Raw genomic sequence first — 17,752 nt, forward strand, 5'->3', positions numbered from 1 at the left:
AACTCCTGCAGATGGAAAACTCTGGATAGCTGCTGCAGAGCTGGATGGCAGAGATTACAGAAGGCCTCAGGCTGAATGGATGGGTATTGCTCCTGTATTGCATGGTGCCCTGTGCATGTGTGTGTGTGTGTGTGTGTGAGTGTGTGTGTGTGTGTGTGTGTGTGTTCATTTGAGTAAAGCTGCCTCTCAGAAAAGCACGGGGTGGGGTCAGGCTAACTAGGGCGAACCGCTCTGTAATTTGCAACCCAAAAAAAAGGAGCCAGACAGCCCGTCATTTTGAGTGTGCATGTGCGTGGAAGTGTGTGCAAGTGTGCATGACTAAATGAGTGCCTACAGCCTTGTGTGTATTTATATATGTGTGTTTTTGTCATTGTTGTGGGTGGTTCAGCTTTGTAACAGCATCGGCAGGACATCAGGGCAGTGTGCTGACTGTCGTTGTCGTCCTGCATCACAGACAGAACACACTGAGCTACTCCAAATCGGGAGTTGGAGCAGAGTCTCACACAGACTGACTGATGGTTGTTCTATGTAAAAAAGTTTTGTTGCTGCTCAGGGTACTGTGACCTCAACTCTGCAAGTCATTGACCTCTGTAGCAGCAAGAAGTAAATGAAAAAGTTCACAATTTGTTCAGCATCATCTTTGTTGTAGCCTGCTGTGTTTAGCCACTGCTCTATGGAAATGTCAGTCTGTTGATCCAGAAATATTTAGGTAGCTATTACATGGTTTGTCCTGAATTTGGACATCCCTCTAGGGACCATAATTACTCGGTCCCTGGTTCCTTTAGTGCCACTTTGAGGTTACATTCTGGTGAAATATCTTGACAAATATTTGATAGATTTCCATGAATATTTGCTTCAGATATTAAAGGTTCCCAGAGTGAACAATTCTAGTGACTTTTAATGATCCTCTGACTAGTCCTGTAGCACCATCATCAGGTCAAACTTCAAATACTGAAATATATGAACATCTACTTGATGGACTGTACAAACATTCACAGCGTCCAGGCATTATATTTAAGTGCACCCTCCAACTGTATCACTATGCAGAAGGAAGTGCGCATCTACTCTTGGACGAGAGGATATAAACATTAATGGCGTCTTCCTCGGTCGAGCTTTAATGTTAGCACCATTTAGCTAGCTGGTGTGATGATTCGGTTGAAGAAAATAATTCCTACATGAAACTGCTCATAGGATGGCCTGTATATAATCTTGAGTAACTGGGTCATAATTTCTGGAAAAGAGACACTGCTGTTGAGTTTTTCAAATGTATCTTGTAAACACATTAAGTGCCACAAGGTGAGTGTTATCTAAATTTTAGTTCCATTATATTCAAGAGAAGGCAGACATCTTTATGACTGATACCCTACAAAAACAGCATGCTACGGTCACACTGTGATGTGATGTCTGTTCATTTGTGCTGCAGCAAAGTCCCTGCAACTTTACACTTGAAATGCTATGTATGCAACATTACTACATTAGACTTAAAACGCTACATTGCAATGATGTTACTAAAACATTACATTGAAACTTTATGTTCATCAGTGTTATTGCAAAATTGCACTTAAACGTTGCAGCAACATTTCTGCAGCATTACACTTAGAACATTTTGCTGCAGCAATGTTACCACAACATTGCATAAAAAATATTGCTTTGCAGCAATTTGACTGCAACAATACACTTAAAACTAAACGTTACAGCAATGTTACTGCAACATCACATTTAAACTTTGCAGTAAAGTATTTGCATCACTACACTTAAAACATGGTGCAGCAACATTACTGCAACATAACACTTAAACCGCAGTGACCCTGTCTTAGTAGGGACATTGCATGCAACATCCCAGTGACATAAAGTAATGTCACAACATCTCCAAAAAGTGGTGGAAAAACTGTGACAACATGTGCTGACGATGACGCTCTGGAATTTCACTGTCACATGTTACGATGCAACAACGTTCCTGCAACAGCTTTGTGTTAGTAGGGTTTCTCCACCCGGTAACACACACCCGAAAACAATCTACCAAAACAATCAAGATGGATAAATGGCGCTGTAAGTAACAAGAAAGTCATTTATTTTTAATTAATTTATCTTTAAATGTCTCTCATCAACCCTTAGCAGAGCCTGTGGTACACAACAAATTGAACCAATGTTATTGTAAATGGACAAGCAAGCTGAATTCACTAATGCAGTGTTTGTAACAGCAGGGATGAGGAGCCCAGGTGTGGTTTTAAATGCAGAAAAAAACCCATCAGATTTATTCACCAGAGGTTTGAGTTTGGTCACACAACTGACGTCAGTTTTGTTTGAATTTTAAATCAGATTCGCCTTCTGTCTTCTGTCTTTTTCGGTCCCTGTTGTTGCTTTTCAGATACCCGTTACCTTCAGGCTAGTTGCCAAACAGCTGACTGACATGTGTGGGATTGAGAGAGAAGCGGACTAGGGTGGGAATAAGTGTACGCCTCCTGTCAAGTGAGTGTTTTTGCGGCGATTAGCCAGTGAAAAGCCATCTAGGCGTCTACAGTCAATCCACGCATTCTCTCTGACATGAACAAGAACTCTAGGCCCTGTGAGAGATTATTGCTTTGCCTCCATTTCCTAAATAAAATATTCCTCTCCAGCTGTGTGTCTTCATATTCATCATCACCACCGTTCACCCCTAAAGCAACAGCACAGGGTGACAGTTTGCTACATATCTGTCATGGATGGTCGTAAATTGCCTGGCAATAACAGACAAACTTCATCGCCTCAAGACGTAGATGGCTTTTCTCCTGCTGGAGCTCACTGGGTTGCCTGACGGAGAAAAGCTGCTTACTGTAGCTTTATATGAAGCTTTATTTGTAGCTTTTCATATAGTATGTGGATGAATGCATTAATCTCTATAAAGCACTTGTTTTGATTTAATTTGCTTTGCCTATGTTATAGATAGGGTAAAAGAACATCTGAACGAGTCACTGGATTTCTTATAATCCCTGCCTACATTGCACTAATATGACCTGGGAACCTCATGTGATCATGTAGGAATGAATCCAACCCATATGGAGCATCGTGTTCAGGCAGAGCACTGAAGTCACGTTTGCATAAGTTGATTGACATCAGCTGTTCTACTATGGCTTTGCACTCACTGGGTCAATCAGCGGCTGTCTTGTTATCAGCTGACTAGTTACATCAAATCATATTCATGCAGGTTCACAGCACGGCCATTACCGTCTGACTCACAGTAAGCCCCCTGACTAAAGATTCTCCAAACTGACTTGTAGCCAAAGGTCAAAGCAATAGTCAACTGGTCATCAGACATTTATGACATTAATTTAATTATTTTGGGGTGGCAGTTGCTCATTCTGTAAGGACTTGGCTTTGGCACCAGAGGGTTGCTGGTTCAAGTCCAACATGGATCAAAGTACCGACCGTTCGCTCTGACATCTGTCCGATGAAAATCCATAGGTTTTGTATGTGTGTGCATTTCGGGTCTGTGTGTGTATAAAATTACAACAGTGAGAAAAATGTATGCCTTCTTCTTTTTCATTTTAATATATAGGTTTGGGGTACAAAGTGAGCCACCTGTTAAATGCTAACAGCAAAAAGGGTAAAGACTCTAAAAATGTCAGAACAACGAGCAGGACGGAACATTTTGTTAATTTTTTTCAACACAATATAGCCTCAAATAAATATTTCCAGACTTATAAACGTGATGTGAACAAAGTCACCAAGTTTCAACCACACTTCTTTCGGCTCCACTCTGCTTCATGCCTCTCATCCCCGCCTGAACCTGCCGTGTCTTCGTCCCCAGAGTCAGAGTCCAGTCAGAGCCGCTGAAGCGTTAAATCCCCTCGGGTGTTGTATTCCCTGTCCCCGTTGGTCTCGAAGGCTGTATCCCATGGGACCACTAACTGAGCTAATAGCAGCAACAGCACAGTTCTTCTTCTTATTATTTTAATGGTGACTTGCTGCTGAGCTGAGTGTTATCGCCACCTACTGTTACGTTCAGTTAGCAGCACTTTTAGGGGGAAGCCCTACAGAAAACAGCAAATTACTCTAATGTGGTCGCTAAAGGTAGAAACGTAAACAAGCTAGCAGTCTTTTCTTCTGAGGGGATTTAGCCATTTTAAAACCAGGACTAAATGTTCCCCCTGAAGCTATTTTGCAATGATACTATTACTGTATCCTGCACTGTCCAAGATGACTGTGATTGGTTTAAAGAAATACAAACAAGCCAGTGTTTTCCCTTGTTTCAGAAATGATAATGGGCTCAGTTAGACTCTTTCTACAGCACTGGTGCAATCAATTGTGGAGACAGGTATGGAAAAGGACATGTGGAGGGGAAACAGCTTGCTGAAGGTTATGATGGATTTATGGTGAATCAGTCACGGTCCCTAGATTAGATTAAGATTCAAATTGTTTTATTATGTGACTTAAAGTACAACAACTACAACTGTGCCAACAAATTTTCTAGACACTCTAGAGGGCACTTTATCATGTTTTGTCCAATGCAGAGACACCCTAGAGGGCACTTCATCATGTTGTCTTGGATATTGGGCCACTCCAGACGGCACTTTTCCTGCATTTCTTTAAACAAGGGGGCACCAGGGCTGCTGCAGCCATTATAACCTGACATTTCAAACTTTGACTTTTCACTTAAACAAAGTTTCTTGCTGACACTATTTACTGCTGCAGCTCCCTCCATCACTCCAACCTCGTCCTTCTGTTGATTTAACTAAGGTTGAATGTTTACAGATGTGTTTAGCAAAAGAGATCAGTTCTCCCTGCAGAATCACTGAAACTGCTTGGATTCTTTGAGAGCTGCTGGAAAGAGAAGAGCCTTTTCTGACAAGTCTAATTGTTTAACTATTATAAATAAATGCTCAGTTCCTTGACAACAATTAAACATATTTATCTTTACATTTTGTGATTGTAAAATGCAGTAAATATTTACCATGCAAGCTAATCACAGACAACAGCAACAAACAAACATGTAAACAAAAATGGAATAAATAGCAAATCCAAATAATAAATAAAAGGGAGCAACTGAACCAGCAATTAAAAAGAGACATAGGATAATATAGGACAGTGGTTTTCAAACTGGGGTACGGGGGATCAAAAGGGGTCCTTCAGTTGGTAGTAGGGAGTCTCCAGCACATGAAGGAATAGATTATAACTTTTAGGAATTTGGAGCCACAAGCAAAGAAACAGGGTTGGCATTTTGATTGATTGGAATTTATAGAGATTGTAGTTTAATAATTGATTGAATATGAAGATTTATTATATTTAAATTTAAAAAATAAAAAAATAAAAATAAAAAATCAGATTCCTTAATAGAAGATCCTCTCAAATTTTCTGGACTAATGTGCATCTACTGTGGGGGATCAGCTCCACTGATATGATGAAGAAACTTTTTCCATTTATTTAAGAAATGTTTGACATTTATTTACTTAGCCTGAAGGCGAATCTCTTGTAAGATGCAACTCCATAAGTTTGGTCTGAATCTCAGCTCTCCTTGACTGAACTGTGTTATACTCTACATTACAAATTCAGGACAAACAAAGTTTGTGTTTCACTCAGAAATATTGATTTATTGATTTAAGCTGAGGTGAAGAGTTCAGGTGTCTTGATGTTACCCAGAGTTTAACTGTTGCTGCTTCTTCACACTGAAAATCACCATTTGTTGCGTTGTGATTCAGACATGTGATCAGAATCCCTCCTGGACGCCTCCCCCGCGGAGGCATTCGGGGCACGTCCAACAGGAGGAGACCTGGGGCAGAGCCGCAACACGATAGAAGAATTATATCTCCCATCTGACCTGGGATGCCCGAGGAAGAAGACCTCAGGGCTGCAGAGCTCAGCCCGCTGCTGCCATGACCCAGAGCTGGATTCAGGGCACGGAAAATGGATGGACTTGATGTGATGTTCCTCCTCCGAATGTGTTTCCATGCCGAGTACCTGGATGAACATTGTGTGTTTCCACTGCAGCTTCCATTATCTTTCATAAAGAGATTGAGAAGAGAATAAAAAAAAAACAAATAACAAAGGACTGCCAGTGGGAGATGTGAGTTTTACACAAGATTAAATTAAATTAAGCCAAATGACAGGAGGATACCAGGTACATATGGAGGACCGAAACTGACAAAATTAAAAATTAAATAAATGAATATTTCCTATTTATTTACTTTACTTCTCCCATTTAATTTTCCCAATTACATTTTTCTTAATCTATTTAGTCAAATTTTAATATTGATTTATGTTATTTATTTATTTCTGTATTATTTTCCCACCTTGAATTTCCTCACCTATTTATTTCCACAGCTTTTTACTTTTCTTTCCTTTTGTGTTTATTTTGCATTACATTTCTTTGTGCATTTCCAGTTGCTTTTTGCATATTTCTATTTGCGTTTTACACTTCTTTGTGTATTTCCAATTGCTTTTTGTATTACCTTGTGAATGTTCATTTGGTTTTTCCATTTCTTTATTTATTTCTGTATTTTATGTGTAACCTATTATGAAAAGAAATGTAAAGAGCAAATGAGAATACAAAAAGAAATGTAAAAAGCAAAGACAGAAAAAAAAAAGTTTTGCAGAAATAACTAGAGGGAGATTCAAGCAGGGGAAAATGAAGAAATAAAAAATGAAAAAATAAATACATTTTAAAATGAATAAATTAATGCATTAATTAACAGATGTGTTTCTTTATTTGTGATTTTAGCAATTTCAGTCCTCCGTAGACTTCGACGTCTTTTGGTGTTTAACAAATGAGACTCTTAATATTTTTCATGCATAAATATCCTCATATGACCCACTGCGGCAGCACACACAGACATACGCCCCCTCCTGCAGACTCTGACACCGACGATGTCTTCAAGTATCGGCCAGAGAATCAGCTTACTCTCTCCCAGCTCCACACCACACACACACACACACACCATGCAGGGAGCAGATAAGAGCTCTGACCTGCGGCGTGTGTTTAGGAGTCGGCATTTTGTTCTTTAGCCCAGGGAGAGCATCGGGGCAGATCAGGGCCTGGATCAGAGGAGAAACCTTATCCGTCTCCTCGAGGATTGCCCTGTCAGCTGCCTTCTCTGGCTCAGAAAACCAAACGACTAAATTAGCCTCTGATAGAGAGATAAGTCAGAGCAAAGAGGCTTCTTCTTTTTTTTTTTACAGCTATACATCTGCCCGAGGAGAAACATATGTCCTCCAGAAAACCTTGGCCTCGTTTTCACTGAAGTTTAAAACAGGATTTTGCAGAAATGCTGTAGTGCAGTTAATCAGCACAAGCAACGATATTGGGATCAGACTACACAGCACTTGTTTTTTATTCATTTATGTCTTTCCAGACAGTCTTCATGCTTGCTGTGACCCTGGCCACTATTAGCTTGCAGACATTCGCAACCTGCATGACATACAAATCAGGAAAGGTAATCAGGAAGGGCAGGCCAAATACTTTCCTCTAGAAATGTCAGACTGTCAACAAACATGGTGTTGTATTGTTGCGTTCCACTACGACACTTGCAGGACAAAACTGCAAATTCATTCACTTTCATTCTTGAAGCCTTGTGCTTGTTGGGTGGGGCCATTTTTGGGGCTGCTACTGTGTAGTCTGTCGGTAGATCAAGTGTTGGTTTATGAAAGCCTGTTATGGTCTTCAGACGTTGACAAATGTTGCAGGATCTTTTAGCTGTCTTCGCTCTTTTATATTTGCAAAATCAGTGTGGAAAGCATACTTTTATTTTCAGTATATTATATCTTATTAGTGTAATTAACATTCCTTCCATAATTGACTTGTGGCTCGTTTGGTTAATGTCATGTCTGCAAACTGGTGTCAGCACTGCCAAAGGCTGTTTGTCAGGGAATAGAAAATACTTTCTGACACAACTTTACAATCAAAAGTGGACAAGAAAACAGTTCAAGAAGAACAAAAGAGCAGCAACTCCTATTAAACTTCCATGCATATCATATGATCATATGTTCACTTGATGATATTGAAACATCTTTATCTATGATTGAGTATTTTTATATTTATATTCACAGAGTACACTCCTTTTAGAACCATTGCCAGTTCTTTTTAACCAGTACCATGAACCCCCATAATTGGTAATAGTTGTTTTTTACTCAACTACCAGCCCCGCACTTGAGGAATACCTGATTCTTTACTTTAATATTACCAACACTGTTGTTCCTGACCCCTTGAAGCACATCTTTATTTTTTTCTTCTCATCATATTAATGGTAAAATCTGTTATGTAGTTTGTAAATGCACCATTCAAAGTTCAGCTCCTCTCCAGCTGAACGAATGAGAGAGGAGACAAGGGACACAGACCGGCTGTATTCCACACAGTGCTTATGATTGTGGCGAGTCTCTTTATGCTTTATCAGACATAGGAACGGCACAGAGATGAAAAGAAGCAATTTAGCCATGTAGTCTATTTATACACGGTAGAAGTACAGAAAGCAAGGAGAAATAATCAAATCAACAACATTTAAGCAAGTCACTGCTGTGCTTCTAAAAAGCATGAAAATGTGAGGACACAGATGTGAAGTGCCTGGCGGAATCATGGAGTAAAACACAAATAAACAGACCCACACCTCCTCACAAGGCTGGATTTTGTACGAATACCACCGAAGCGATCCTCAGTCTGCTCTGCTTGTGTGTGTGAAACTCTTTCTGCAGCTCTCAACAGAGGAAAGAGACACAGAATGCCATGAAACCATTGGTCGGTACACATTTTTATCATGTTCCAATTCAAAAACCTGTGTGTGGTATTAGCTGGAGGGCCAAACAGACTGAATCCCAGAAGCTTCCTGAGTAAAGCAGACTGTGAGAAAATAAGGAAAAGCAGGCAGAGGACAGTGTCTCAAAAGACACAGTCATCACTACACACCTATGAGTCATAAGTGATGATTTAGAGGGATTATGTAAGAATCTATACATTGTCTGAGGAAACTGTTTGAGTCTTAAAGCAGGTTATGTCTTTAATATTTCAAGCTCACCAGCTTAATAGCTGTGACTCCAGATCTCCTTTATTTGAAGCAAGTAGCTCGTGAAATGCAGCAGGCTACGGCTGCTAATTGAACGCGTCAGTTATGTTTAATTACATTTCATATATTCACGATGCCCATCTCATTTTCAGGTTGTAGCTGCAGGTTGTGAACATTAATCAGGCTTCCATTAAACACTGAAGTATTTCTGCCTTCTCTGTGAAGTGAAGGTGAAACCTTTGAGGTATTTATAACTTTATTTACATGCAAAAATGTTGAAAGCTAAACCTAATTTGATTTGATGGGGGATTCAAAAGAGCTGGGATTTCATAAGTTATTCAACACTGAATTCTTAAGTATAACTGTTAGGCTTCAGCATGACAAGGTACTTTTCAGCTCTGGTACTGCAGTTTCCTGATATGACACTTTGTATCTTACAGATTTTAAGGCAAAGCCCACAGTAATAGTGTAAGGAATTTACAGAAACCTTGACACCATCAAGAGAAAATCCTAGCAAAAGGAGAGCGTGGCATGCTGATTGGCTGACTTATTGGACCCAGAAAGGCCATCGTCGCGTTCCTTAGTAATAGAAATATCAAATATCTCTCACACTTGGACCAAAAAGCCCCAATTTTGCAGCAGCGCTGAACCGAACACGAGCAGACTCCAGATTCTGTCGTTAAAAGTTTAAAGCGTGTCCTGAACGCCTCTCGCTGCCTCTGTCCTCCATTGACCGGCCTGCTCTGCTGGCTCAGGACAAGCTTTTTACCTCGTTTGCGCAGACCCGAATCTGCTCGTCTTTGCTCAGCTCATGACCTTCGCCGGAAGATAAAATAAAGCCGACGGAGCATGGAGGAGTGTCTGGCAGTGCCATGTACCTCCTCCCCTCCCTCATATTCGACTGGCGCAGCAGCACTCTGGCAGTGCTCTCCTAAGAGCCATTACCCAATTATTAGGCGGTGAGGCTTTTTACAAGCGAAATGGAGAAGAGTGAGTGATGAGGGAGAGACTGAGAGACGGAAATGGAAAATGTGAAAGGACACAGTGAGACAGCAGCTGGATTACATTATTCATTGTCGCTTTTAGAGGATTAAGGCACTTTGATTAGAGAGATTTGATTAAATTTCTTTGTTAACCTTGAACTGAAAGTTAAATGTAAGTTTTTCTATCACTCAGAAATGCAAATATTTTATACTTTGTAAGAAAGCCCACATACCTGCTTCATTCTGACAGTATCTCACTCCATATTCTTCCTCTGTGTGTTGTGAACCTTTGACCAAACGTTTTTAAATATTTTGATCTGAGCAGCTGAGATTAAGACTGTTGTTTTGCCTCTCCTGTTTGCCATTCACCTGTGGTACCTTTGCTGACTGCTGTGCATAAATGTTAAAAGGTGAGTGCACTAAACTTTACTATTATAAACCAGATATTTGTGTGATTGCTATCTGCTAGTAATTTCTCCAACACGTTTTGTTGATACATTTTGATCAACAGTTACAGTCTTTTGCTGCTTATGAGTAAGTCCTTCATTTCGTAGTGCTTGTTTTCTTTGTTTGTGTCATTGTTACAGACCACAGCTTGAAATAACTGGGACAGTCTGTTTCCATGGTCTTTAATCAGGACACACATCTGTGCCTCGAGTCAACTCGAACCACCTGATTTCCTGGAGATACAGTCTCCTTTTTATTTTGTATTGTCAACATTTTTTATAGATCCTTCGAATGCATTATGCACGCATCATTATACACGTATTTCTGTAAGCCCTCATGATGCACTGTGATGTCTTCAAGAATGATCAAACACGAATGTAAATACTGTATCTAAAAATGGCAGTATTCTTTTTACATAAGAGGTTATGAGGTGGTTTAATATCATGCTGTGTGAACTGCCAAACATCCACTTTGAATGCTATGATCTTTTAAGGCTCTGAATGTGGAGCCTGCTGTTAGTATCAACAAACACTCTGACTGCTGTTTCCTTCCTCTGTCAGAGACCCACAATATGATATCAATGCACTTTCACTGTGAAGGCGCTATGAGCACAGCAATACTACTGCTAATACCACTGTTAAAGAATAAACTTTAATGCAAATTAATTAATTAATCGTGATGTTTATCCTTGAAAAAGTTGAACTCTCACAGTGCATCATGCATGTTTTGTGTTAATGTATGTAGGCTATGTGTGGGCGCAACACACAATTCATCACTGCGCTCTGTGTTGCAGTGGATAAATCATTGTCATTACTGTGTATATTAGAAATAAGAAGAGACCTACACACAATCATTTTAGTTAAATGTCTCCTCCTAAAAGCTGCCTCAGTGTATCACATCTGTTCTCAAATTTGAAACTACAGTTAATGAGACAAGACTCTTAGAAACTGAATTTGCAGAGATTGTTTTCCACTACTTTGCACCATATAAACTGAATAATGAATCGTGGAAGTCTCATCTCATCAAGTTAGTTTAAACTTTTAATTTGTATGTGCGTGCTTGTGTGTGACTCATTATGTCAGTTGTGTGTCTTACGTCTTCTGCTGTATCAGTTATGTTTTGCAAAAACATCTTGATCTCAATGAGATTATCCAATTAAATAAAGATTATTATAATGATGCAGTATGCACTGTACAACACACATGGAAATCATGGAAACAGTTTATCTGAAGGGGTGTGTATAAGACTGTCACTACACTGTCATAACCATGACATGACACCTGTCATGATCATGAAGGAGAATGTTTATGACAGTTGTCATTAAGTGGTGTTTGGTCAGATGTGTCATTTTTAATGCAAAACCAATATTGTTTGAGAAGTCTTTGTTATGACAACTTGACATTAACCAAAACAACATAACCATGACAAGTCCAAATGGTATTACTTTAGTTAAGGTCAGAGGAATTATTCATGACGCAATTATAATGGTCACATAACAGCCAAAGTCAAAACTAATAAGACAGTTTAATGCAATATGTCATTACATAAACCTAAATAGTTTCTAAATAGTTTGATAATTAGGCCTGCCATGTCATGTTTATGACAGGTTATGTTGTCTTGGATAATATCAAGTTGTCATAGCAAATACTGTACATATATATATATACATATATATATATATATATATATATATATTGCTGTCTTGGTTAATGTAAAAATGTTATAATAAAGATATTGTTGTCTTTGTTAATGTTGAGTTGTTATAACAAAGATATTAGTATCTTGGTTAATGTCAAGTTGTCATAAAAAAGATATTGTTATCTTGGTTAATGTCGAGTTGTCATAAGAAAGTTATTTTCATCTTGGTTAATGTCGAGTTGTCATAACAAAGATATTGTCATCATGGTTAATGTCAAGTTGTCATAACAAAGATATTGTTAACTTGGTTAATGTCGAGTTGTCATAAGAAAGTTATTTTTTAATGTCAAGTTGTTATAATTAAGATATTGTTATCTTGGTTAATGTGAAGTTGTCTTGACTAATGTCGAGTCATTTCAAGACATTTTAAACAATGTCAACTCTGCAACTACATTACAATGACAACAGTTGAAAAGACTTCTTCATGTCCATGACAGTTGTCATAACATGCTTATGATAGTGTTGAGTCAGTCTTATGCACACCCCTTCAAATAGCATTACTGCAGTCATAGAAACTGTTTCTAAGAGTCTACTGTATCACCATTTAACAGGTTAGTAATTTCATGCATCCTGTGTGTTTCATGCTATTTATAATTTTCTTGGGTTGTTTTAATTCAGATCTCTCTAACTAACACGCCAAGAAAGCATCACTTACTGTCAACTGTGAAGCAAAGAAAGAAAAAAAAACAGCTGCAGACTGGTGCCAACATAAAAATCAGAATGACCTCAATGTGTCTCCATTAGGTAACACACACACACACACACACACACACACACACACACACACACACACACACACACACACACATTCACGCTGGTGTATACACATCATCTGAAAGGGGTATAACTCTCCAACCCTCAGCAATTATGTTGCTTACTTTGGAGGGCATATGAAAGGTTAGTTGGCTCTCTCTCAGCATGCCTTCCTGTCTGCTCTATTTATGCAGCAGCGGTGGATTGTAGGCGTAGGAACTGTAGACTTTTAAGATTTATGTCTTGAGGTTTTAAGAGTTGTAATTTTTCATGATTTCAAGAAACTGTTGGGAGTTGTGTTTTTTTTATTTTCATTCAAATTTTAGTTTCCTTATTGTTCCACTCTCTAGACCTCCCAGTCTGTTATTTGCCCCTACCTGTTTCCCACTTCCTTTTCCCCATTGCTCTTTTTTTTTCTCCATCTACCCCTCAGTCCTGTCTCCCTGTGACAGATGATTGTGGTCAGAGGTCATGTGGTTGTAATTAGGAGAGCACTGCCTCGGCACTCTGCCCTGCTTCCTGTTTCTAATCTACGAGAAAACAGGCTTCGGTTCAGTCAGCCCTGAAAACAGCTGTTAGCCGCGGGGCTCAGCCTTCAAACTCCCAAACCTAAATAAAACTGTCTTTAACCTGTCTTCATGGTCTCATAACATTTATCATAAGCTTCCCCGCATCACGCCAGCTCCGCCCTCCAATTTCCCCTCTGCTTGATCAGTTACGTAACTGCACAACTACAGAGACGCTGGAATGCAAGAGGCCTCACAGTGCTTATAGTATACTTTGACTGCTGATAGCTGTAAATCTTGAGCTCTTTGTTTTTTTTTTGTTTTACAGAGGAATATTATTAGTCTGTTAGTTTTGGATCATTAGAAAGGTCAGAGGTTATGCTCCTTTTTTAACTGCATCTAACATTTTGGCTCTTGGCCCTTGTTATCCACATCTAATGAGCAGTGTCATGTAGGAACTATTTTCTTTTTACCAGAATACACACAAACCATTTTCACTGTGCTAACTAGCTCAGTGGTGCTAATGTTACAGCTCAGCCGCGGAGGATGCCAATTATGTTTACATCTCATGCCGTCACAAGCAAGAGCCTCTCATCCATGAGTAGATGCACGCTTGTTTCATTGCAGTGATACAGTTGGCGGGCCAGATCAGAGGAAATTTTTTTTTCAGGTGAATTGGCCCTTTAATTTTGACATTTAATATCAGAAAAACAACATCCAAAATGAATGAGAAATTGATTACAGTGATTTGATGCCCATCTTCCTCATAACAATGCTTTCTTTAGTGAACATTACCCTTTTAGCAGTTGCAAGCTACAGTATCTATGAGAGCTCATCAAAATTATAAAATACCAAAGCATTAAAAACACATGATTTGTTTTAATAAGTGAATGTGGGAATTAAAGGCCACCTACACTCAGGGGTTACTTTATAACATAAATGTGAGCCATCTAATGCAGTCCAATACAAAACTGCCCTAACATCTGTCTTAATGAAGCTCTTAATGTTCAGTTTTTGGTGACAAATTTTAGAAATGTGTACATTAATTTATATATTTCAGCATTAAGGTTGTTACTGACTACCAGCACTGTAACTGAACTGGACCTCAGTTACATACACACATTTAAACACTTACATATGTTGAACATGTGCAACTGTTTCTGCTCTGACTGTATTATTTATTTCATCCCAACCCATCCTCAACTTTAAACTCTTCTGTGCAATATATCTTCAAGTGCCTCTTGCTCTCTGCACCTAACATTTCACTCTCTCTATATATTCTATTCTATATTCTTTAATTTGCTGTATAGCATCTATATATTTTGTATAGTTTTATTCTTAAATAGGCATCTATAGGCTTGCTCTAAAAAGTAAAAGTAAATCTTTTTCTTACAGTACCTGTGGATCCCTGTACACACAGCTGGGGACTGATTGTTTGTTAATGTTTTAGACTCAGCAGGTGGCAATTGGAAGAGAATTTACAGCACTTGATTGTTTATTGTAAAATAGGATTAAGTGAAATGGCCTCAACTGGCCGTTTGTTTTCAACAGTCTTATAAAAGTTGAGTTAATTGGGCTGATCACTGCAACTGACTGTGAAGGTACTTAGTTAAAGTGCAGCATGTTGTTATTTTTAATGGGCAGCAAACTGAGCAAGAATATCTTTACAGGGTTTGAGCACACACTCGCCTCCCAGTAAGTGTAATTATTATCAAGGTTTTATTTTTTTTCTTATTTTCTCAGATTTCATTTATTTTGTTTTTGTGACCTTAGTGCATTTTTTGTTTCTGTTTTCCACTGTTTTCCACTCCACTGTTGCATTTAATGGCTTTTGATGTGTGCTGTTTTTTGTCATCTGCTGAAATTTTAATTTTTGTTAACTTATGTTCCTTCACATTTTTTTCAGTGTACTAGTGTATAGAGGGTGCAGAATATATGGGTCTCCTCTTAATAAGACATGAGCCACCCTGAAAACATGATTTGTGAAATTTTAGGAGGGGGGTTACAATATGCTAATTTTGCCACTTCTTCTGAATTCTGTGTCTAAAGAGACCATTCACCCCCAAATCAAAAATACATATTTTTCCTCTTACCTGTAGTGCTATTTATCCGTCTAGATCAGGCCTGGCTCCAGAAGGGTGCATCTGAAATTAGTGGGTGTGCACCAGTTTCTACAGTGCAGGTCAAATAGCAGGTGTTACCAGTCCGACTGTGGTCTCTGATGAACAGACTGTACTGGGACACAACTGGAAAAAGTTTTTTAACAGCAAAAAATGAATAAGTATCAGCAACAGCACCAATGATATGTTAATAAATCCACAGTCTTAGAATAATGCTGCACCAGAGGGCAGTGCTGTTATGCACGGCTGTTCACTGTGTTTACCTAAATCACCTGAAAACACCAGGCTGCTAAAGTATAACCATACAGTCCTCTACAAACATTATAACTCGTTACTATGCTTTTTTTTAATGAAGGAGATGTTTGGTTACCTGGGCAGTTCACAACTGCTTTTCCAACTTTGTTTTTAGCAAAATTAGCTCATGATTATCCTTTAAACAGTGCAAATGCTGTTGCATAACATTAATTACTAAACTATGTCACCATGTATGTGGTGAGATACATCAGACCTTTTTCTAAAACCAGTCTCTTCAATTTATTTCTATTGTTATTATAACTACCTGATACTCCATCTGTCTTTGGGTGCAGATTTGTGGCAATCTGTGTTCATGTTGTAATGCTCTGATCCATCCAAACATTTCCTCAAGGTTTCCGTTTGCTGAGCAGTCATTGTCATGTTTAACTGTGATTGGCACAGCCGTTTTAGAGCTGAGACCAACGATGTGACTGGCTGAGAGAGTGTTTAATAATCAACACACTCGCTGATCTATATTCACCTTCACTCGGCCTTTTGCACGTTGCACCGCTTCAAATACATGAACCAAAATAAAAGATGTGCTTGGAGACAGTCTGTGTGGTCTGAATATATTCCCAAACATAATGTAGACACCACAGATGCGTCTACCGTCTTGCATTTGGCATCTATTATTTCAACTGAAAGTGCAAAATATTAAACTGAGTGTGCAATGCGTGTTTTTGCACTGTCGTAGAACTGGGCCTGATCTAGATTGTTTTGGTGTGAGTTGCTGAATTTTCGAGGCATCGGCCGTAGGAATGTCTGTCTTTTCTCAAATATGATGGAACTAGATGGCACTCAGCTCTTGGTGCTCAAACCATCCAAAAAAATACACCTGAAAGCTCAACAGCTGTGTCTTTTCCCAGAAATCATGACCCAGTTTCTCAAGATAATCCACAGACTCTGTTGTGAGGTGTTTCATGCAGGAACTATTTTCTTTCTACCAAACTACACCCGCCAACCATATCATCGTGCAGAAGTGCCATCAAGTTCCATTATATTTGAGTGAAGGCAGACATTTCCATGGTTGCTATCTTTGCAGCTCACATCAAAACAATACAGATGGATAAATTACAGGTAAAAGGAAAAATCTGTATTTTTGATTTTGGCATGAACCATCCCTTTAATTCCAAAATTAAGCTTGACAAAAAGCCATATCGCACACCTAAAGTGAACTAAGTCAACCAGCGCTCATTTAACTAGCAGTTTGTCTGCTGTGCATGTTGGAACAGCCTCCACTACTCTGGGCTGACGATCCAGGAAACTGTTCAGATGTCCTGCTTTGTTTCCCCGTGGAGCTTTTCAGATCTCCACTCGAGGCTTAAAGTATTTACAACGCTGCAGTCTGCTTTTCCTCTAGCAAAGCCTCCCCGAGGACGGCATTACAGCTAATGGGAGAGATATGGCCAAACAGATGGAGCTGGCACGCTGAAGAGCCATCCGCTGTCACTGAGAGTTTGAGATGGGTTTTTTGTTTGCTAGTTTGTTTGTTTATTTTAGAGAGTTGGCCAATTTTCGGGGGTTAAATCTCCGATAGGCTCGCCCTCATAGGATTGAGTGGCTTAATTGGGAGCCAAACCCTGAGATAGATGGTGTCATTTGTGAAGAATTAGAAGGGCGAGGAATATTTCTCTGCAGAAATGTGATACTGTGCATTGTGGTAAAAAAAAGGGGACATGTTAAGAAATATACAGCATTTCAATTTTTGTGTAAAATTCTGAAAACTTTATTTTTCATAATCAAGTGTCTTTTTGTCACAGAACAAAGAGAAACTTGGTTAGTGGAGGAAGAAATACCACTTAAAAATATAAACACACACACACATCGACAGTCCGGTCCTGACAGCATGAGTGGTAGCACAGATTTTAGCTATAAAGACAGCTATAATACAGATATTTACATGAACTGCTCTGCAGTTGAAGTCTCTGTAAGAATACATATTGAATCATCCAAACTCCAATGCATTCCCGCATGTAGTAATGAAG

Source organism: Lutjanus erythropterus, chromosome 3 (assembly GCF_056507025.1).
Source record: "Lutjanus erythropterus isolate fLutEry1 chromosome 3, fLutEry1.hap2, whole genome shotgun sequence".
In the NCBI taxonomy this organism is placed as follows: domain Eukaryota; kingdom Metazoa; phylum Chordata; class Actinopteri; order Lutjaniformes; family Lutjanidae; genus Lutjanus; species Lutjanus erythropterus.